Here is a 17,312-nt window from a genome sequence, read left to right on the forward strand (position 1 = left end):
CCAATGGATTATATCCACAAACAACTGTTTCTTTCACATTAATCGTGTGATATGTCGTAAAATAAGTGCACTGCTTTACAGCACCAGTGACTACTGATCGGGGTTCAAACCTTCCATTGCCTGTAAGGAGTTTCTGCGTTCTCCTTGTGACTGTGTGGGTTTCCTTCGAGTGCTGTGGTTTCCTGCCACATTTCAAAGCTATACGGATAGGGTTGGTCATGGGCATGCTGTGTCAGTGCCAGGACAGATGCAGACTTCTCCCAACACAATCCCCGGGCTGTGTTTATCATCGATGCGGAATTACATATTTCACTTTATTTCAATGCACATGTGGCAAAAAGCTAATCTGTATTTTAGATGATAAAGCTGATCTATGTCTGCTAATTCTAAGTGTGACATGGGTGTTGTAGTGTGTGATGCGAATGGCTGTACTCACAGGTCGGATTTGCATCACAAGAAGCAAATGGAATAAATCTGTAATGTCATTGGCATGGTCCTGACTGATGTGATATCCAGTGGCTTAGGTTACAAATTCAGAAAGCAGTGATTCAAATCACAATAGAGCTATTGGATCCTATTGTGATTTATCAGATTATTCTTTTAAAAATTTGGAATAGAAAAATGTTGCTATTAGTAAAACTGACCATGGAGTAATCAGACTGCCAAAAAAAACTGCTGTGATTCACATAGGGTAGCAAATAATTGTGGTTGTTAGTAATTTCTTAAATTATTCCTAAGGAGTATCCATACAACATCTGTGCCATGGTTCATTAGTTATGGAGATGATATGATCTGAACTTGTTCAAGTAGCCTAGCCGGATTAAGTGGTGCTCCAAAAACCAAAACAGCTGTACAGCCCAAGAACAGGATCTTTGTCCCTCATCGTCCATGCCAACCACGATGCCAAATGAAATTAATCCCCATCTGCCCTGCATATGGTCTATCACCGCCGTTCCCTTCATGTTTATCTGCCTATTTAAGTGCCTCTTAAATGCCACCATCATATCTGTCTCCACCAGCACTCTGCATAAAGCAAAGCTTGTCCCACACTTCTCCTTTAAACTTGCCCCCCTCTCACTTCAAAGCAGTGCCTTCTACAGTAGTATTGGACATTTCTACCATGGGGCAAGAGAGTAAATGACCATGAACCTCCCAAATAATTTAATGGAAAAAAATGTTCAAATTGGTAAAGGCTGAACACACAGAAGAATGTAAAATGACTTATTCTATTTCTTGCCTAAAAAGATCTTTATTACGGCCTGAAACGGACTGCATAGTAAAGGCTTAGTTCTCAGAAATTCTACTTGACTAATGGGCCTTTGTTGTAAGAGAGTGTCTATTTACAAGGAGGCACAAGAGACTGCAGGTGCTGGAATCTGGAATGACGCACAAAGCACTGGAGGAACCCAGCAGATAATGCAGCATCTTATGGAGGAAGTAGCCAGTCACTATTAAAGCTTGATACCCTTCAAACAACAGGAATTCTGCAGATGCTGGAAATTCAAGCAACACACATCAAAGTTGCTGGTGAACGCAGCAGGCCAGGCAGCATCTATAGGAAGAGGCGCAGTCGACGTTTCAGGCCGAGACCCTTCGTCCTGACTGCGCCTCTTCCTATAGATGCTGCCTGGCCTGCTGCGTTCACCAGCAACTTTGATGTGTGTTGCTTGATACCCTTCATCTGGATTACTGAATATGAGTAAAATGCAATCCAGTTGAAGGGTCTCGACCAAAATGTTTACTGTCCGTTTCCTTCAATAGGAGTTGCCTGACCTGAGTTTTCCCTGCACCTCCTGTGTTGATCGAGTTACTCTGTCTCCTTGCACTTACTGCAAAATATATTATTGCTGCTGTTTTCAGTAACAGGAACACCTGTCCTGAAGGGATGACTTGGCCAACAATTGATAGCTGAGCTGAATTACTTAAGTCATTTCAGCGATGAATTGTTTATCTAATACATCAAGTTTAATGATTCCACGGTTTCCACATAGTTCTTTTTCTCTTGTGCAACAGCCAGGCAGTGTTTCACTGGCATTGCCTTACACGATAAATAGAAGCAGGAGTCAGTCACGTGGTCTGTCAAGTCTGTCTACTATTCAGTAGGATCAGGGCAAGTCTGATCTTTGTCTCAACCCAGAACTCTTGACTCTTCAAAGTTCAAAGTAAACTTATCTAAGTACAGAAAATGAATCTTGGTATATGGTGACAGATACTTTATTGTCGCCAAACAATTGATACTAGAGCGTACAATCATCACAGCGATATTTGACTCTGCTCTTTGTGCTCCCTGGAGTACAAATCGGTAGTAAATATTAAAATTTTAAATTATAAATCATAATTAGAAAATAGAAAAGGGAAAGCAAGGTAGTGCAAAAAAACCGAGAGGCAGGTCCGGATATTTGGAGGGTACGGCCCAGATCTGGGTCAGGATCCGTTCAGCAGTCTTATTGCAGTTGGAAAGAAGCTGTTCCCAAATTTGGCCGTACGAGTCTTCAAGCTCCTGAGCCTTCTCCCGGAGGGAAGAGGGACGAAGAGTGCGTTGGCTGGGTGGGTTGTATCCTTGATTATCCTGGCGGCACTGCTCCGACAGCGTGCGGTGTAAAGTGAGTCCAAGGATGGAAGATTGGTTTGTGTGATGTGCTGCGCCGTGTTCACGATCTTCTGCAGCTTCTTCCGGTCTTGGACACGACAACTTCCATACCAGGTTGTGATGCACCCCAGAAGAATGCTTTCTACGGTGCATCTATAAAAATTAGTGAGGGTTTTAGGGGACAGGCCAAAATTCCTTAGCTTCCTCAGGATATGTACTTTGATAGTAAATTTACATTGAACTTTGAACTACGAACAGTAGAATGGTTTTTAAATTGTAGTACAATATGGGGTAATCCAAAAAATGCTAAACATACAGGAGAGGTAGGATTAAGGGTACAAGGATGTTGTAACACCACCAGGAAGCAATATGAAGAGGATATTCTTTTGGAAGTTTGATGGCAGTGGGGATGTTCGAGTTCTCAAGTTCCTGCATCTTCTTCCAGAAGACAGAAGAGAGAAAAGGGAATGGTATGAGAAAGGACTTCTAAAGTGGATTCATACGGCAAGGTAACAAGCCCTTTAGCCCAATTCATCCGTACTCACTAAAGTGCCTTCCTGAGCTAGTCTTGTTTGCCTGCACTTCACCCATGTCCTTCTGATGCTAAGGGTCAGTAGATATTCAAACAAATGAACTTGCAGCATATCTAGATTTTCAAAAATTATTTGATAAGATGCCAGTTAAGAAATAGGTGGATAAATTATAAGTCCATAGTCTTGGAGACAGCGTGTTAGAATAGTTTAAAAACTGTCTGTCTTATATAAAACAGAATTGGAACAAATAGGTCCTTTTCAGACTGGAATTAGGTAGCTAGTGGAGTACCATAGAGATTAGTTCTTAGTTTACATTAATGAACCAGAGGAAGGAACCATCTGAGAAGTTTCCATATTGGTCAGTGATAGGGAAAAGCACGTAATATGGGGTATTATGATTCTGCAACAGGAGATAAATTGAGTGAATGGGTGGGCAAATGGAGCATAATGTGGGAGGGTAAGGTCACACAGGTGATTATCCAACTGGAAGGTAATTTCAAATAAGTGAATTTAGGTGTTCTAATGCAGGAATCATAAAATTCTGGCAGGCGGATCCAGCAATTAAGACTACAGATGACATTTTGGCCTATGTTGCAAAAGGGTTGGATTAAAATAGGGAGGTTTTGTTGCTGTTGTGAACAGTGTTGGTGAGGGCTCACCTAGATTATAGTGAACAATTTTGATCCCATTACCTAAAAAGTTAGTAACATTGGAGCAGTATAAGGGAGAGCCCTGGGATGGTACCAACAGACAGTAGTTTGAACCTGCATTCAAGATCGTTTAATGTCATTTCCTGAACATAAATGTAAAAGAGAACGAAGTAATTATTACTCCAGATCCGATGCAGCACAAATAAAAACACAACGAAAGAACACAAAAAATACTAATTAAAATATTAAATATAAATACATGTGATAGCTTATATACATTGATTGTATGTCTATAAAGTGACGCTAGGCACAGGAGTGTTTGTACATAAGGCTATGATAAAGTAGTGGTTGGGAGCATGGAGGGGCGGGTTAGTGGGTGGAGGTGTTTATCAGCCTTGCTGCTTGGGAAAAGTAGCTGTTTTTGAGTCTGGTGGTCTTGATGTGGATGCTGCATAGCTTCCTCCCCAATGGGAGCAGGCCAGACAATTCATGAGCAGGGTGGGTGAGATCCTTCATGATATTACTGGCCCTTTTCTTTCTGTATATATGTCCCTAATAGCAGGTAGGCTAGTGCTGGTGATGCGATGTGGAGTTTTGACTACTCATTGTAGAGCCTTCCTGTCTGCAGCAGTGCAGTTTCCATACTATACTGTGATGCAGCTTGTTAGGATGTTCTTTATTGCACATCTGCTGAATGACATGACTATAGATGTCCATAGTCCTGCTCTCTTCAGCATTCTCAGAAAGTGTTGGTATTGGTGAGCTCTCCCGACAGTGGAACTTGGATTTTAGAAGAATGTTGGGTGACCTTATCCAAAGATATAAGATTGTGAGCAAGCTTCACGAGGTAGCATTCGGATGTTTTCACTGGTGGCTGGGTTGAACAAAGGGACACGCATACAAGATAAGGGGCCAATCATTTAAAACTGGGGACACAGAAATTTCTTCTCGTGGAGGGTGCTGAATCTCTGGAATTCCCTGTCCTATTAGGGGGTGGAAGCTGGATGATTAAAATAGTTACATTGAATGTGGATAAATATTGGATGGAGGAATAGGGGTGTGGAGAGGTAGAGTTGATATCAGCATAGGTCAGCCATGATCAAATTAAATTGTTGGCATGCCTGAAGGACTGGATCGCTTAGCCTTGCCCCTGTTTTCTTGAGCTTCTGTTTTTCTGAACTCCAAAAAGTACAGGCAGAACCTTTCTTATGAAGACCAGCCTTTAATCCCAGGAATGCACCTAGTGCGCCTTCTCTGCACTGCCTCCAATGTAAGCCTGTACTTCCTTAAATAAACCAATACTGTGGGTGTTCTCACCAAACATTGTACAGTGCCACCTTTTTTTACCCAAGCCATAGTAGGCCTTCCTCGTCACTTGCTAAAACATGAACTACATAGAACGTTACAGTATAGTACAGGCCCTTCAGCCCACAAAGCTGTGCCGACTTTTTAACTTACTCCAAGATCAACCATGTGTTTCCTCCCACATAGCCCTCCATTTCTCTATCATCCATGTGCCCTTCTAAGAGTTTCTTAAATACCCCTGGTGGATTTGCCTAAACCACCAACCCTGGCAGGGCATTCCTTGCACCCATCATTCTCTGTTTAAATAATTTACCTTTGGCATCCCTCCCTCCTATACTTTCCACCAATCACCTTAAAATTGTCCCCCCTCCCCTTGTACATATTAGCCATTTCCATTCTAGGGAAAAAGGCTCTAGCTGTCGACTCTGTCTATGCCTCTTATTACCTTATGCACCTGTATCAAATCACCTCTCATCCTTCACTCTGAAGAGAAAAGCCCTGGCTTGCACAATCTATATTCATAAGACATGCTCTCTAATCCAGGCAGCATCCTGGTAAATATCTGCACCTTCTCTTAAAGCTTTCACATCCTTCCTATAATGCCTCTAATGAGGCTACCAGAACGGCACACAAAAAATCTAATCAGCATTTTATGGAGCTGTTTCCGTCAAGGGCACCAAGATCTTCATGTATCCAGCATCCTATCTTCCGGTTCTCCTACTAAATGGAAGATTAAATCGTCAAGACTTCTCTGTACTGCTCCATAGGTCGCCCGCGTGCGTCAGATAGATCTGCAGATTCGATCGCTCCCATCGATATTTCAGAGAAAATAAAATCGTTGTGGTCAACGAGTCGCCGACGAGATCCTGCGAATAGAGAGAGAGAGTCCTTTGTTTCCGTAGTGGAAAATTTTCCATGGCTTTTGATGCGATTATATTGATCGGATGTTAAGAACCAGAAGATGGAACGAAAGATTTGAACGGATTTTAAAGATCCATTAGGTGTTATGTTCTGTTCTTTAACGGAATTCATCGAAATCCGTTGGGGATCAACCGAGCGCAATTTCTACAGCCAAGAAGATAAAGTCAAACTCAACTTTTTCCGATTCTCATTTCTGGTGACCTCTAATATTTTCAGCATGTTTTGCTTGTAAGAAGACCTGAACTTTGACAATAAGTTAAAATAAATTCGTCATTTTTCTGTCTCGGCGACTTTATCTGAATTTCATATTGCTTCTGATAAGAAAAAAAATATCGAATTTTTTTTGTGGCTTCCATCAGTGTGAAAGCAAATTGAACTTTGCCCAAACTCCGCCCTTTACTATGTATCTTGAGTGAGAGTGAGGCATTTCCACACGGAGACGGTGAGATAGAGATGTCCTGAAACCTTTTAAAAATGAAATGTTCATCTGAACTTTTTCACTGTAAGTATACAAAATTTGTTTTTGTCTCGTAATAGAACTATATATTCTGTATGTACGTCGTATTACTTTCTGAAATGTAACACTTTACAATTGTAATTAAGGGATTGTTCCGTTTAGTATCACAGTACGTTTTAAGTTGTGAAAATCACATCACGAACAAATTTAGTGGATTTGTCGCTGATTTTGTAAATTAAAAGTGGTCAACCAGTCACTTTGTTACTGCCGTTCTGTTTTACAGGTAAATTTATTTTGAGTATAAGCATGTAATGTTCACAGTAATATATATTAGAAAATGTGCAGTTTGGGAAAGTATTGCCTTTTTCACCCACGCTTACTAGTTCTAGTTGTTAGGTAAGGTTAACTTCCGAAAATGCAAAACAAATCTCCGACGTGGTTTTTCTAGATTGTATTTTGAGTTGAAACCGCCAACGGTTACTGAACACTGCGCGTGCAGAGATGGGGGAGCGGGGCGGGGCGGGGGGGGTATTGTTAAGGTCATTGAATAGTGTTGTCAAGTGCAGCTCCACCTGTGCAGTTCATTAACGCTGCAAGTCAGAGGGCGGAGTTGAATGGAGTGCTGTCATTCGCCGGTAACTGGCTCCGAGGGCGGTGATTGACGGCTTAAGGTTCCGCCTTATCGGCGACAATTGGGCGATTTCTAGCATCATGTGGCGGGGTGTTGTCTCCCTACTGGACGGCGCGGCGCATCAATCGGTGGCGTCATGGCTGGCTGCTCCGCCCCCTAGTAAAGCGCGGTGACGAGGAGAAGGTGATGATAACGACGGGCGCTGGCGGCAAAGGACGTTCGGCACGGCAGGCGCCATTGCTGCGCACTCAGCGACATCGGACTGCCCTCGCCACTGGGTCCTCCAAACGGACATGGATATTGTCGTCGTGTAGCCGAGGGGTCTTCCCGCGAAAAAATTATCTTTTCGGGATCGGCGGAGTTTATGCGCCGAGGAGCCGAAGGCGAGCGCGGCGGCACGTCTGTGTTTTTTCGACTCTGCTGCTCGCAGTGCGAAGCCCGGAGGGCGGGGCCTGGCTGCGCCGTGTCACGTGGTAAGGTTTATCTGCGCTCGCGCGCTGGCTCGCGTCGCCGCCTTCAGTTGGTCGTTGCGCTGTGGTGAGAGGCGGAGCTCGGCCAGGCGGTGTTTCTCCGCACACTCTCCAACGGCAGCGCAGATCGGGAGAGACGCCACCTAGGTCTGGTTAGAAACATATTCCACTTGCAGTCTTCGAAATGATAAAGTAACGAGATAGGAATAAATCCTGCTTCCAATTATAGTGATCTTACGTTACTGAAACAAATATTAAATTCCTTTAGAGTTAATGGTTTTTACTTGTAGGGTAGAATTACTTACACTTTTTTTAATTTTCTGAAACATCATTGAGTATTTACATCAAGAAGTTTTACTCAGAGAGGGGTAGCTGCGTGGAACGAGCTTCCAGTAGAAGTGGTAGAGGCAGGCTCGATATTGTCATTTAAAGTAAAATTGGATAGCTATATGGACAGGAAAAGAACGGAGAGTTACGGACTGAGTGCAGCTCAGTGGGACTAGGTGAGAGTAAGCATTCGGCACGGACTAGAAGGGCCAAGATGACCTGTTTCCGTGCTGTAATTGTTATATGGTTATATGTTTGATTTTGACATATCGGTTTAGGAGGTATAAAGGACAAGTTGAGACCAGAGTGGGTAGGTTGTCACTGGAGTTGTCTCGTGAAGAATGAGGATGAGTTCTAGAAGGATCTCAGTGGAACACTGAGCTTGAGAACTTTGACAGGGTTGGTGCTGAGTAACTTTTACTTGTGGTTGTGAGTCTACAGCTGGCGGGGGTGTTCATAACCTGAAATAAGAAAATACCTTACACAGATGTTTTAAATCATTTGTTATAGAGGAAGGTATATGTATAGTGTGAATTAATTTGAAGATTGAGACTGAATCAACAGGAAGCAGTGAAGGGAGGTTGAGCCAGGGTCGTTTGACTAATGATTGATATAAAAGTATTGAACAGTTGATTAGGAGACGTCATTATTTCGTATAGGAAGTATCAATTGGTGGTTAGAAAGGTTGGGATGAATATCTTCTGGAACAGGAAGCACACATATAATAGTTCTTTTGTGAGGTTTTGGCAAATGAGTTAAATTGCTAGCATAACGGCACATTATAGAAGCACAGCTCTAGTGACCCAGAATTCATCTTGACTGTTGCTGCTGTCTGTGTGGAGATTGAACATATTCCCCTGACTGCATGGGTTGCTTCCCAGCACTCCCATTTTTCTCCCACTCCCCATAAATGTATTGGTTGTTAGGTCATTTCACTGCTGTAAATTATCTCTCCTGCAGGTGGATGGGGGATGTTGGAAGAGTTGTCCACCATGTAAGAGGGTAGAGCGATATGAGTGGAATTTCTTAGAGCTAGGTTAAATGATGTTAAGAAATGAGATTCTTTTTTGTTAGGAAAACAGTAGCAGGCCTTTCAGGCATATTCTGTCATAGTATTAGACCATGGCTGTTGTGTATCATGCGTCCATCTGTTAACCAATCATATACAGCATGAACACAGACCCTTTGGCCCAACCAGCTTATGTTGTTTACCCAACTCATCCCAATTTCCTGCACTTGTCCCATTTTTAAAAAAAAACCCTAATCCACTGTGTACACATCCAAGTACCTTTTAAATTATATTATTGTACCTGCCTCAACCAATTCTTCTGGCAGCTCATTACATACTGTGAAAGTGTTGTATTTCAGGTCCCTTTTAAATCATTTTCTCTCTGACCTTAAACCTATGCCCCCTAGTTTTGCACCTTGGAGAAAAGGCTGTTACCATTTATATTATCTACCCTCCTCATCATTGGGCGCCACAGTAGCTTAGCGTTTAGTGTGGCATTATCGCAGCTCGGTGCATTTCAGAGCCGATTCCAGCGTTGTTCTGTAAGGAGTCTGTACATCCCACCTGTCGAATGTGTGGGTTTTCCCCAGGTGCTCTGTTTCCTCCCACAGTTCAAAGACATAATAGGTAGGCTTACTGGTCATTGTAAATTGTTCTGTAATTAGGTGTAGCCCCCCGGCCACCCTCAGGGTCACTTGGTTCGCTGTCGTCTAGGGAAACAGCCCTCAGCCCCGCCAAACTGGGGAATCAGTTTGTGTGGATGCTGTGTGATGTACCCCACCCCGCCCAAATAACAGACAATACACCAAATACGATTAAATGATTTACAATTTATAGACATTACTGGAACTATATAATTAATAGAGAATAAAATACAAAAGGAAAATAAAAGGTGCCACGCTTATCAAAGTTCAATCTCTTCGTGCACAGTTAGAGCTCAGGACCCTTCTTCTTCACCCTGCGACCCCTCGGACCACCTCGACCGGCCGCTTGGGACCAACATCGGTGGTCGACCAGATGCTCCACACGAGTCCGTCTCCGTCTCCTCCCCAAACGCCCTCCTCGGGATCCGACCCCCATTAGCGGACTCACAGCACCTGCTCCATCCTCTGTCTTGCTCTCCCACCTTCTGCCCCAAAAACCTGCGCATACAGTATCTTCAAATACACCAAAAACATAACAACTATCCCAATTGGTTCATTCGTCCTCCTATCAATAGATAATACAAAACAAACTGCTAGTGGGAAGGACTTTCTCAGCGTTTAACATAACAAAGAAGCATTCCTAAGTATAACATAACAAAGAAGCCATTTTAATTAGTCTCCGCGGTATCATAAAAGACGAAACCCCCTTACACTCTCCCCCCACCAAATAAAGTCATGTCCTCATGACTTCTAAATAACTCGCCAACCAGTCCTGCAGACACACAACGCACACATACACAGATACACACAGTGACGGTGCTCCCCAAACGGTGGACCTTACGCCCATCCCACGGGCGCTACATAGGCCAACCTATCTGGGAGCTTCTTAACCCTCCGAGACCTCCGTACCCCCTCACCTAAACCCAAAAGGCTCAGACACTACTAGGGATACCTCAGGCCTGCTTGCCAATTCCTCTCTCACTCAGGCCACCATTACAGCTCGGAGCCCCCTGTCCTGTGTCCGGGGCCTCGCTTCTTTTCCTTCCTGATCCTGCCGTAAGTCAGACTGCCCACAGCTAGCCCGCCCCACGACACCTGACTCAGTGGGAGAAGGGCCAAAGGTCTCGTCCTCAATCACGTGGAAGGTAGCGAAAGGCAGCATGTACCACATGTGCAGCACATCATCCTTCGAATCCGTATCCTTCCTCATTCCCTCGATCGGTAGCTGCTGTTTAAGTTTCTCCAAACTGAAACATTTAGCCGGGGCTACCCCTTCAGCCTCCTGCAGTCGACACGTCAGCTTCTTCAGGGACCCTTCAACTCTCGCCACAGCCTCAGCAGTTCTGACTCACGGTTCTTGGCCATCTCAGTCTGGGACGCAGTTACCCCACCAGCTTCTTCCACCCTGACCTGAAAAGCAGCAGTTAAAGGATGTTCAGCCTCCAGTGGTTTCTTCCTGAGGACGTCTTCCAGGTGAACTTTCAGTTTTTCCACTTCATTTAAACTCGCGATAGTCATCTTCAGGTTCCTTTCAAGCGTCCGCCTCCCTTTTCCGAGATCTGTCCTCCATTTCTTCACCACCTCAGGAGTGTAGCCAAACTCCCCTTCCTGGGCTCTCAGTTTTCTGTTGGCCTTAGTCAGAACACTTCCTTGATCTTCCCCAACTTGTAAGTCTTCCAATCTTTTCTGAATCGACGTCTTCAGTTTCTGCTAATCCCTTCGAAGGTGGGTCATTGTTTCTTCTCGCTGGATTAATTCATCAGCACATGACCATAGTGTCAGCTCGGAATTCCATTGCTCCTTCTCCACGTTGATAAGTGTGAATTCCAAGTCTGCAATGGTCATCCCACCAGTGCAGCACTCAAGTCTCCGGCCAGTATTTCTGAGCACAGTTCAGCGGTGCAAATCCCCTCTCCCTCTCCTGTGTCTCATTCAGATTGATGACCTGGGTTTCCATCCTCAGGCCCACCACCGTCTGTTCCAACACCAGGAAGTTCAACTGGTATGTTGGGTCAATTTTCTCACATTGCACCAAACTCCTCCAGCCAAAAACTCCTCCACATTTGACACTTCGCTTCTGTCGCCCGGGCTGAGCCACTGGCCTCGCTTCATAGTCCCCCCAGGCGAATCCAAGCTCTAGGCGGTCATCCACATACGTCAAAACTCCACACACCTTCACTTCCCCCATGATCTTCCTCATGCCCCGCGGGAAGGATGCAGGGGCTCCGGATATGCCCTTGGGCATCTTTTCGGCTCGGAAGAATCCTAGGGAACTAATAACGGCCGTCTTCAGCTCAACAGCCGCACTCCTCGGGATCTGGCAACATGCACTCCTCAGATCCAGCACATTAAACCACGTCGCATAATCCGCACACGCGCTGCCTCCATCTTCCACGGCGCCAGGGTCCAGTTGCCGCGACCTCTCTCTCACTGAGGTGTCTTCAGCGGTCAACTCCCCTCCCTCGTGGTAGTTCGGAGCATCTACGAAGAGGGTCTCACCCTCAGCTACTTTCCCCAGGCTGTACCGCCGCTGGGTCTCGCTTAAATTGGGTACCGGTTCAAGGCTGCTACACACGTCCTCAGAAGCAACTCGAGATGCTGGGTGCCCAGACAATGCCCCATGAACTCCAGGGTCATTAACCAATCATCATCTTCTGGATAACTACTGGCACTGGTACCCAAAATCTCCGGTGCCCCTGTGGTTGTCAAGGGTAAATGCTTCAGACACCGGTTCTAAAAAGAACTTTACAACAACTTGACCTGCGTCCTGGGGTCAAGGATGGCTTTAGCATCGCTTCCTTCTATCCATAACGACACCCTGGGGCGCGGTCCCTCTAAGCCTTCAGGAATAGGGTCTTTTCCTTTCGGAAGTTCATTGGTACATTGCTGGGAACGTGCTTCCCCAGAGACCCCAAGCCGTTCCCCCACTGGGCCTCCACTAAGTTTCCCGACACCTCTCTGATCAGCTGAACAACTGAAGGAAGGGCTGATCCCCCTGGCGCTGCAAGCAATTTAGCTGCCCTCCTTGCCAGAGAAGACACACTGAAAACTTTCCCCCCTCTTTCAAATAACTGACAGCTGTCACTACGGTGTAAGTGAACCTGACAGCCCTAACACCATCACCAGCCTGCCTACTTAAACTTTCAACCAATCCCTGTCGCTCTCCCTCAACTGAGCACTGCCACTCATCTAACAACTGAGAGTTGCGCTTTGCCCACATCTCACACGCCTCCGCCCCTTCTGGGGTGGACACTGTCCCAAACGCCAGGCAGAGCCTGCCATAGCTAGAACATTGATTCGCAGACCCTACCTCCAAATCAGACCACTCTTTCCTCTCTCTCCCAACAGCATGGACAGCCCCGAGTTCCACCTCCAACTCGTCAATGCTAGTCTGAACTCGAACAAAGACCTCACCCACCACGCATACAGCAATAACCAGCAAATAACCCACAGAGACATACATTACTCGTTTAACCAGGGCACCCACACAGCATACCAGTAGATCCAATTCTGGACGAAAGCCCACACAATGTAGCCCTCCTCGGGGTCTGACCCCGTTAGCGGACTCACAGCACCTGGTCCATCCTCTGTCTCGCTTTCCCGCCTTCTGCCCCAAAAACCCGCGCATACAGTATCTTCAAATACACCAGAAACATAACAACTATCCCAATTGGTTCATTCGTCCTCCTGTCAATAGATAATACAAAACAAACTGCTAGCTGGAAGGACTTTCTCAGTGTTTAACATAACAAAGAAGCATTCCTAAGTATAACATAAGAAAGAAGCCATTTTAATTAGCCTTCGCAGTAACATAAAAGACGAAACCCCCTTACATAGTTAAGAGTTAATCAGGCTTGTTGGGGGTGGCTTGAAAGGCCAGAAAGAGATGAGATTGCTGGGCCCTTGACCAGTATCTTCGTGTTCTCTCTCGCCACAGGTCAGGTCCTGGAGGACTGGCGAGAGGCTAATGTTTGAGAAGAGAAGAAGGGAAAATCCTGGGAGTTCTCGAGCAGTGAGTCTCGCGTCAGTTGAAGGGAAATTGTTGGAGAAAATTCTTAAGGATAGGAAATACGAACATTTGGAAACTCATGGTCTAATGAGCAGGAGCTAGTATGGCTTTGTGCGTGGCAAGTTGTGCCTTACCAACTTGATAGAGTTTTTTGACAAGGTGACAAAAGAGATTGATGAGGGTAGGGCAGTGGATGTTGTCCACATGGATTTTAATAAGACCATAAAGACATGGGTGCAGAATTAGGCCATTCAGCCCTTTGAGTCTGCTCTGCCATTCCATCATGGCTGATCCCTGATCTCACTCAACCCCATACACCTGCCTTCTCGCCATATCCTTTGATGCTCTCACGGATCAGGAAATGGTCAACTTCTGCCTTAAATACTGTATACACACGGACTTGGACTCCACTACAGTCTGTGGCAGAACATTCCACGGATTTACTACCCTCTGGGTAAAAAAAAATTCCTCTTTACCTCTGTTCTAAAGGTTCACCCCTCAATTTTGAGGCTGTGCCCTCAAGTTCTGGATACCCCACCATAGGAAAAATCCTCTTCACATCAACCATATCTAGTCCTTTCAACATTCGGTAGGTTTCAGTGAGACCCCCCTGCATTCTTCTAAATTCCAGTGAGTACAGGCCCAAAGTTGCCAAACACTCCTCACATTAACTCCTTTCCTGGAATCATCCTTGTGAACCTCCTGTGGACTCTCCAATGGCAAAACATCCTTTCTGAGATATGGGGCCAGAAACTGTTGACAATACTCCAAATATGGCCTGACGAGTGTCTTATAAAGGTTCAGCATCATCTCCTTGCTTTTATATTCTATTCCCCTTGAAATAGATGTCAACATTGCGTTTGCCGCCTTTACCACAGACTCAACCTGTAAATTAACCTTCTGGGAGTCTTGCATAAGGACTCCCAAGTCCCTCTGATGTTTGAACCTTCTCCCCATTTAGATAATAGTCCACACTATTGTTCCTTTTTATCAAAATGCATTATCATACATTTCCCAACACTGTATTCCATCTGCCATTTTTTTTGTCCATTCTTCCAAATTGTCTTAAGGCCTGTTGCAGTCGCATTGTTTCCTCAGCACTACCTACCACTTCACCTATCTTCATATCATCCGCAAACTTTGTCACAAAGCCATCGATTCCATTATCCAATCATTGACAAGCAGCGTGAAAAGTAGCAAGGAACACCACTAGTCACTGACAGGCAACCAGAAATGGCCTCCTTTATTCCCACTTGCTGCCTCCTGCGGGTCAGCCATTCCACTATCCATGCCAGTATCTTTCTTGTAACACCATAGGATTTTGATAAAGTCTATCATGGGAGGCTAATCCAGCAGATTAAGCTGCGTGAGTCTGCGGCAAGTTGGCTGTTTGGACTCGGAACTGGTTTGCACATAAAAGACAGAGGGTAGCGGTTGGAGGGACTTAATCTAGCTGGAGGTCGGTGGTTAGTGGAGTTCCGCAGGGATTTGTGCTGGAACCTCTGCTGTTTGTGATGTACATAAGTTGCCTAGATGAAAATATAGATGGGTGGGTTAGCAAATTTGCAGATGATACCAATATTGGTGAATTTGCAGATAGTGTGGTGGTCCCAACATATCGATGTAGTCATAAAGAAAGCAAGATGGCGGCCATACTTTATTAGGAGTTTGAAGAGATTTGGCATGTGAACAAATACACTCAAAAACTTCTATAGTTGTACCGTGGAGAGCATTCTGACAGGCTGCATCACTGTCTGGTATGGAGGGGCTACTGCACAGGACCGAAAGAAGCTGCAGAAGGTTGTAAATCTAGTCAGCTCCATCTTGGGTACTACCCTACAAAGTACCCAGGGCAACTTCAGGGAGCGGCATCTCAGAAAGGCAGTGTCCATTATTAAAGACCACTAGCACCCAGAGCATGCCCTTTTCTCACTGTTACCATCAGGAAGGAGATACAGAAGCCTGAAGGCACACACTCAGTGATTCAGCAACAGCTTCTTCCCCTCTGCCATCCAATTCCTAAATGGACATTGAAGTTTTGGATACTACCTCACTATTTTATAATATACAGTATTTCTGTTTTTGCGCATTTTTTAAAAATCTATTCAATGCATATAATTGATTTGCTTGTTTATTTTTATGTTTTATTTTATTTATTATGTATTGCATTGAACTGCTGTTGCTAAGTTAACAAATTTCACGTCACGTGCAGGTGATGATAAACCTGATTCTGAAGACTGGCAAAGAATACAGCATGTTATAGATCAGTTGCAGATATGAGCTGAGAAATGGCAGATGGAGTTTAACCCAGATAAATGTTAGGTGTTGCACCTCAGTGGGGAAAATACAAGGAAATAGTACACTGTTAAGGGCAGGATCCTTAACAGTGTTGCTGAGCAGAGAGATCTTGGGATCCAAGTTCACAGCTCCTTGAAAGCGGCTACACAGGTCGATAAGGTGGTTAAGAAGGCTTGTGGAATGCTTGTCGAGGCATTGAGTTCAAAAGTCGAGGAGGTTATTATGTTGCAACTTTATAAAACTCTAGTTAGGCCACATCTGGAGTATTGGGTAGAGTTCTGGTCTCCTCAGCGTAGGAAAGGTGTTGAGGCTTTGAAGAGGGCACAGAGCAGGTTTACCAGGATGCTGTCTGGTTTAGAAGGCATGTGCTCTCATGAGAGGCTGGATAAACTTGGGTGGTCTTCTCTGGAGCACTGGAGGCTGAGGGGAGATCTGATAGAGGTTTACAAGATTATGAGAGGCACAGATAGAGAGGACAGAGAGTTTCTGTTTCCTAGGGTTGAAATACCAGAGAGCATGCATTGAAGGTGAGAGGGGTTAAGTTCAAGGGGGATGTGAGGGGTAACTTTTTTTTACTCAAAGTCATGTGCTGCCTGGTATGGTAGTAGAGGCAAATATATTGGAGGCTTTTAAGAAACATTTGGATAGACACATGATGTAAGGAAGATGGAAGGATATGGAGATGGTGTAGGTTGGAGGGATTAGTGTTTGGGTGTTTTTGATTTGCTTTTTAGTTGGTTCGGCACAACATTATTATCCAATGCTGTACTTGTGCTATGTTCGAGCCTGGCAAACCTCTCACTATAATTCAAGCTCCCTGGTCCTGACAACATCCTTGTAAATCTTTTCTGCACTCTTTCCGGTTCAGCATCTTTTCTGTAACAGGATGAATAAAACTTTACACAGTGCACCCATTGCAGCCTCACCAATGACTTGTATAATTGCCACATAATGTCCCAGCTCCTACACTCAGTGCCTTAACTGATGAAGGCCAGTGTGCTAAGCACTTCTTTCACCACCCTGTCTATCTATACCGCGCCCTTCAATGCACTATGCAACTATTCAGTTCCATTACAATTCCTAGTAACGTACCATTCATTGTACAAGTCCTACACTGGTTTGACAGTCTAAAGTTTTTCACCTCACACTTATCTCTATTGAAATCCATTTGCCACTCCCTGGCCCACTTCCTGAACTGATCACTATCTCTCTGTAATCTAATTTTGTGACATCTGCAAACAAGCCTTGTATCTATTTGTATCTAAAACATTTCTTATCAGTAACATAAGAAGGGTCTCAATACCAACCCCTGAAGCAGACCAGCTTCCATTCGGAGAAGTGACTTTCCATCATCACCCTCTGCTTCCTGTATTTCAAATCCATTCAATTAGCTCTCCCTGGATTCTGTGTCTGCTATGTGGGACCTTGTCAAGGACCTTGCTAGAGTCCAAAAACACACCACTGATTT

At 44.7% G+C, this 17,312-nt stretch overlaps 1 protein-coding gene across 3 annotated transcripts in view; it reads left to right on the top strand.

Moving 5' to 3' along the window:
- The first annotated feature begins 6,601 nt into the window (after positions 1 to 6,601).
- Positions 6,602 to 17,312, top strand: part of kansl1l (KAT8 regulatory NSL complex subunit 1-like) — a 106,442-nt gene continuing 95,731 nt past the window's right edge. For 2 of the 3 annotated variants that reach the window (XM_063051507.1, XM_063051508.1), the window contains exon 1: positions 6,602 to 7,560. The gene's annotated coding sequence lies outside the window, so the exon portion shown is untranslated. The remainder of the gene's footprint in view (positions 7,561 to 17,312) is intronic. The other variant, XM_063051509.1, reaches the window with a different exon arrangement.

This window comes from Mobula hypostoma, chromosome 6 (genome assembly GCF_963921235.1).
Source record: "Mobula hypostoma chromosome 6, sMobHyp1.1, whole genome shotgun sequence".
Classification (NCBI taxonomy): Eukaryota; Metazoa; Chordata; class Chondrichthyes; order Myliobatiformes; family Myliobatidae; genus Mobula; species Mobula hypostoma.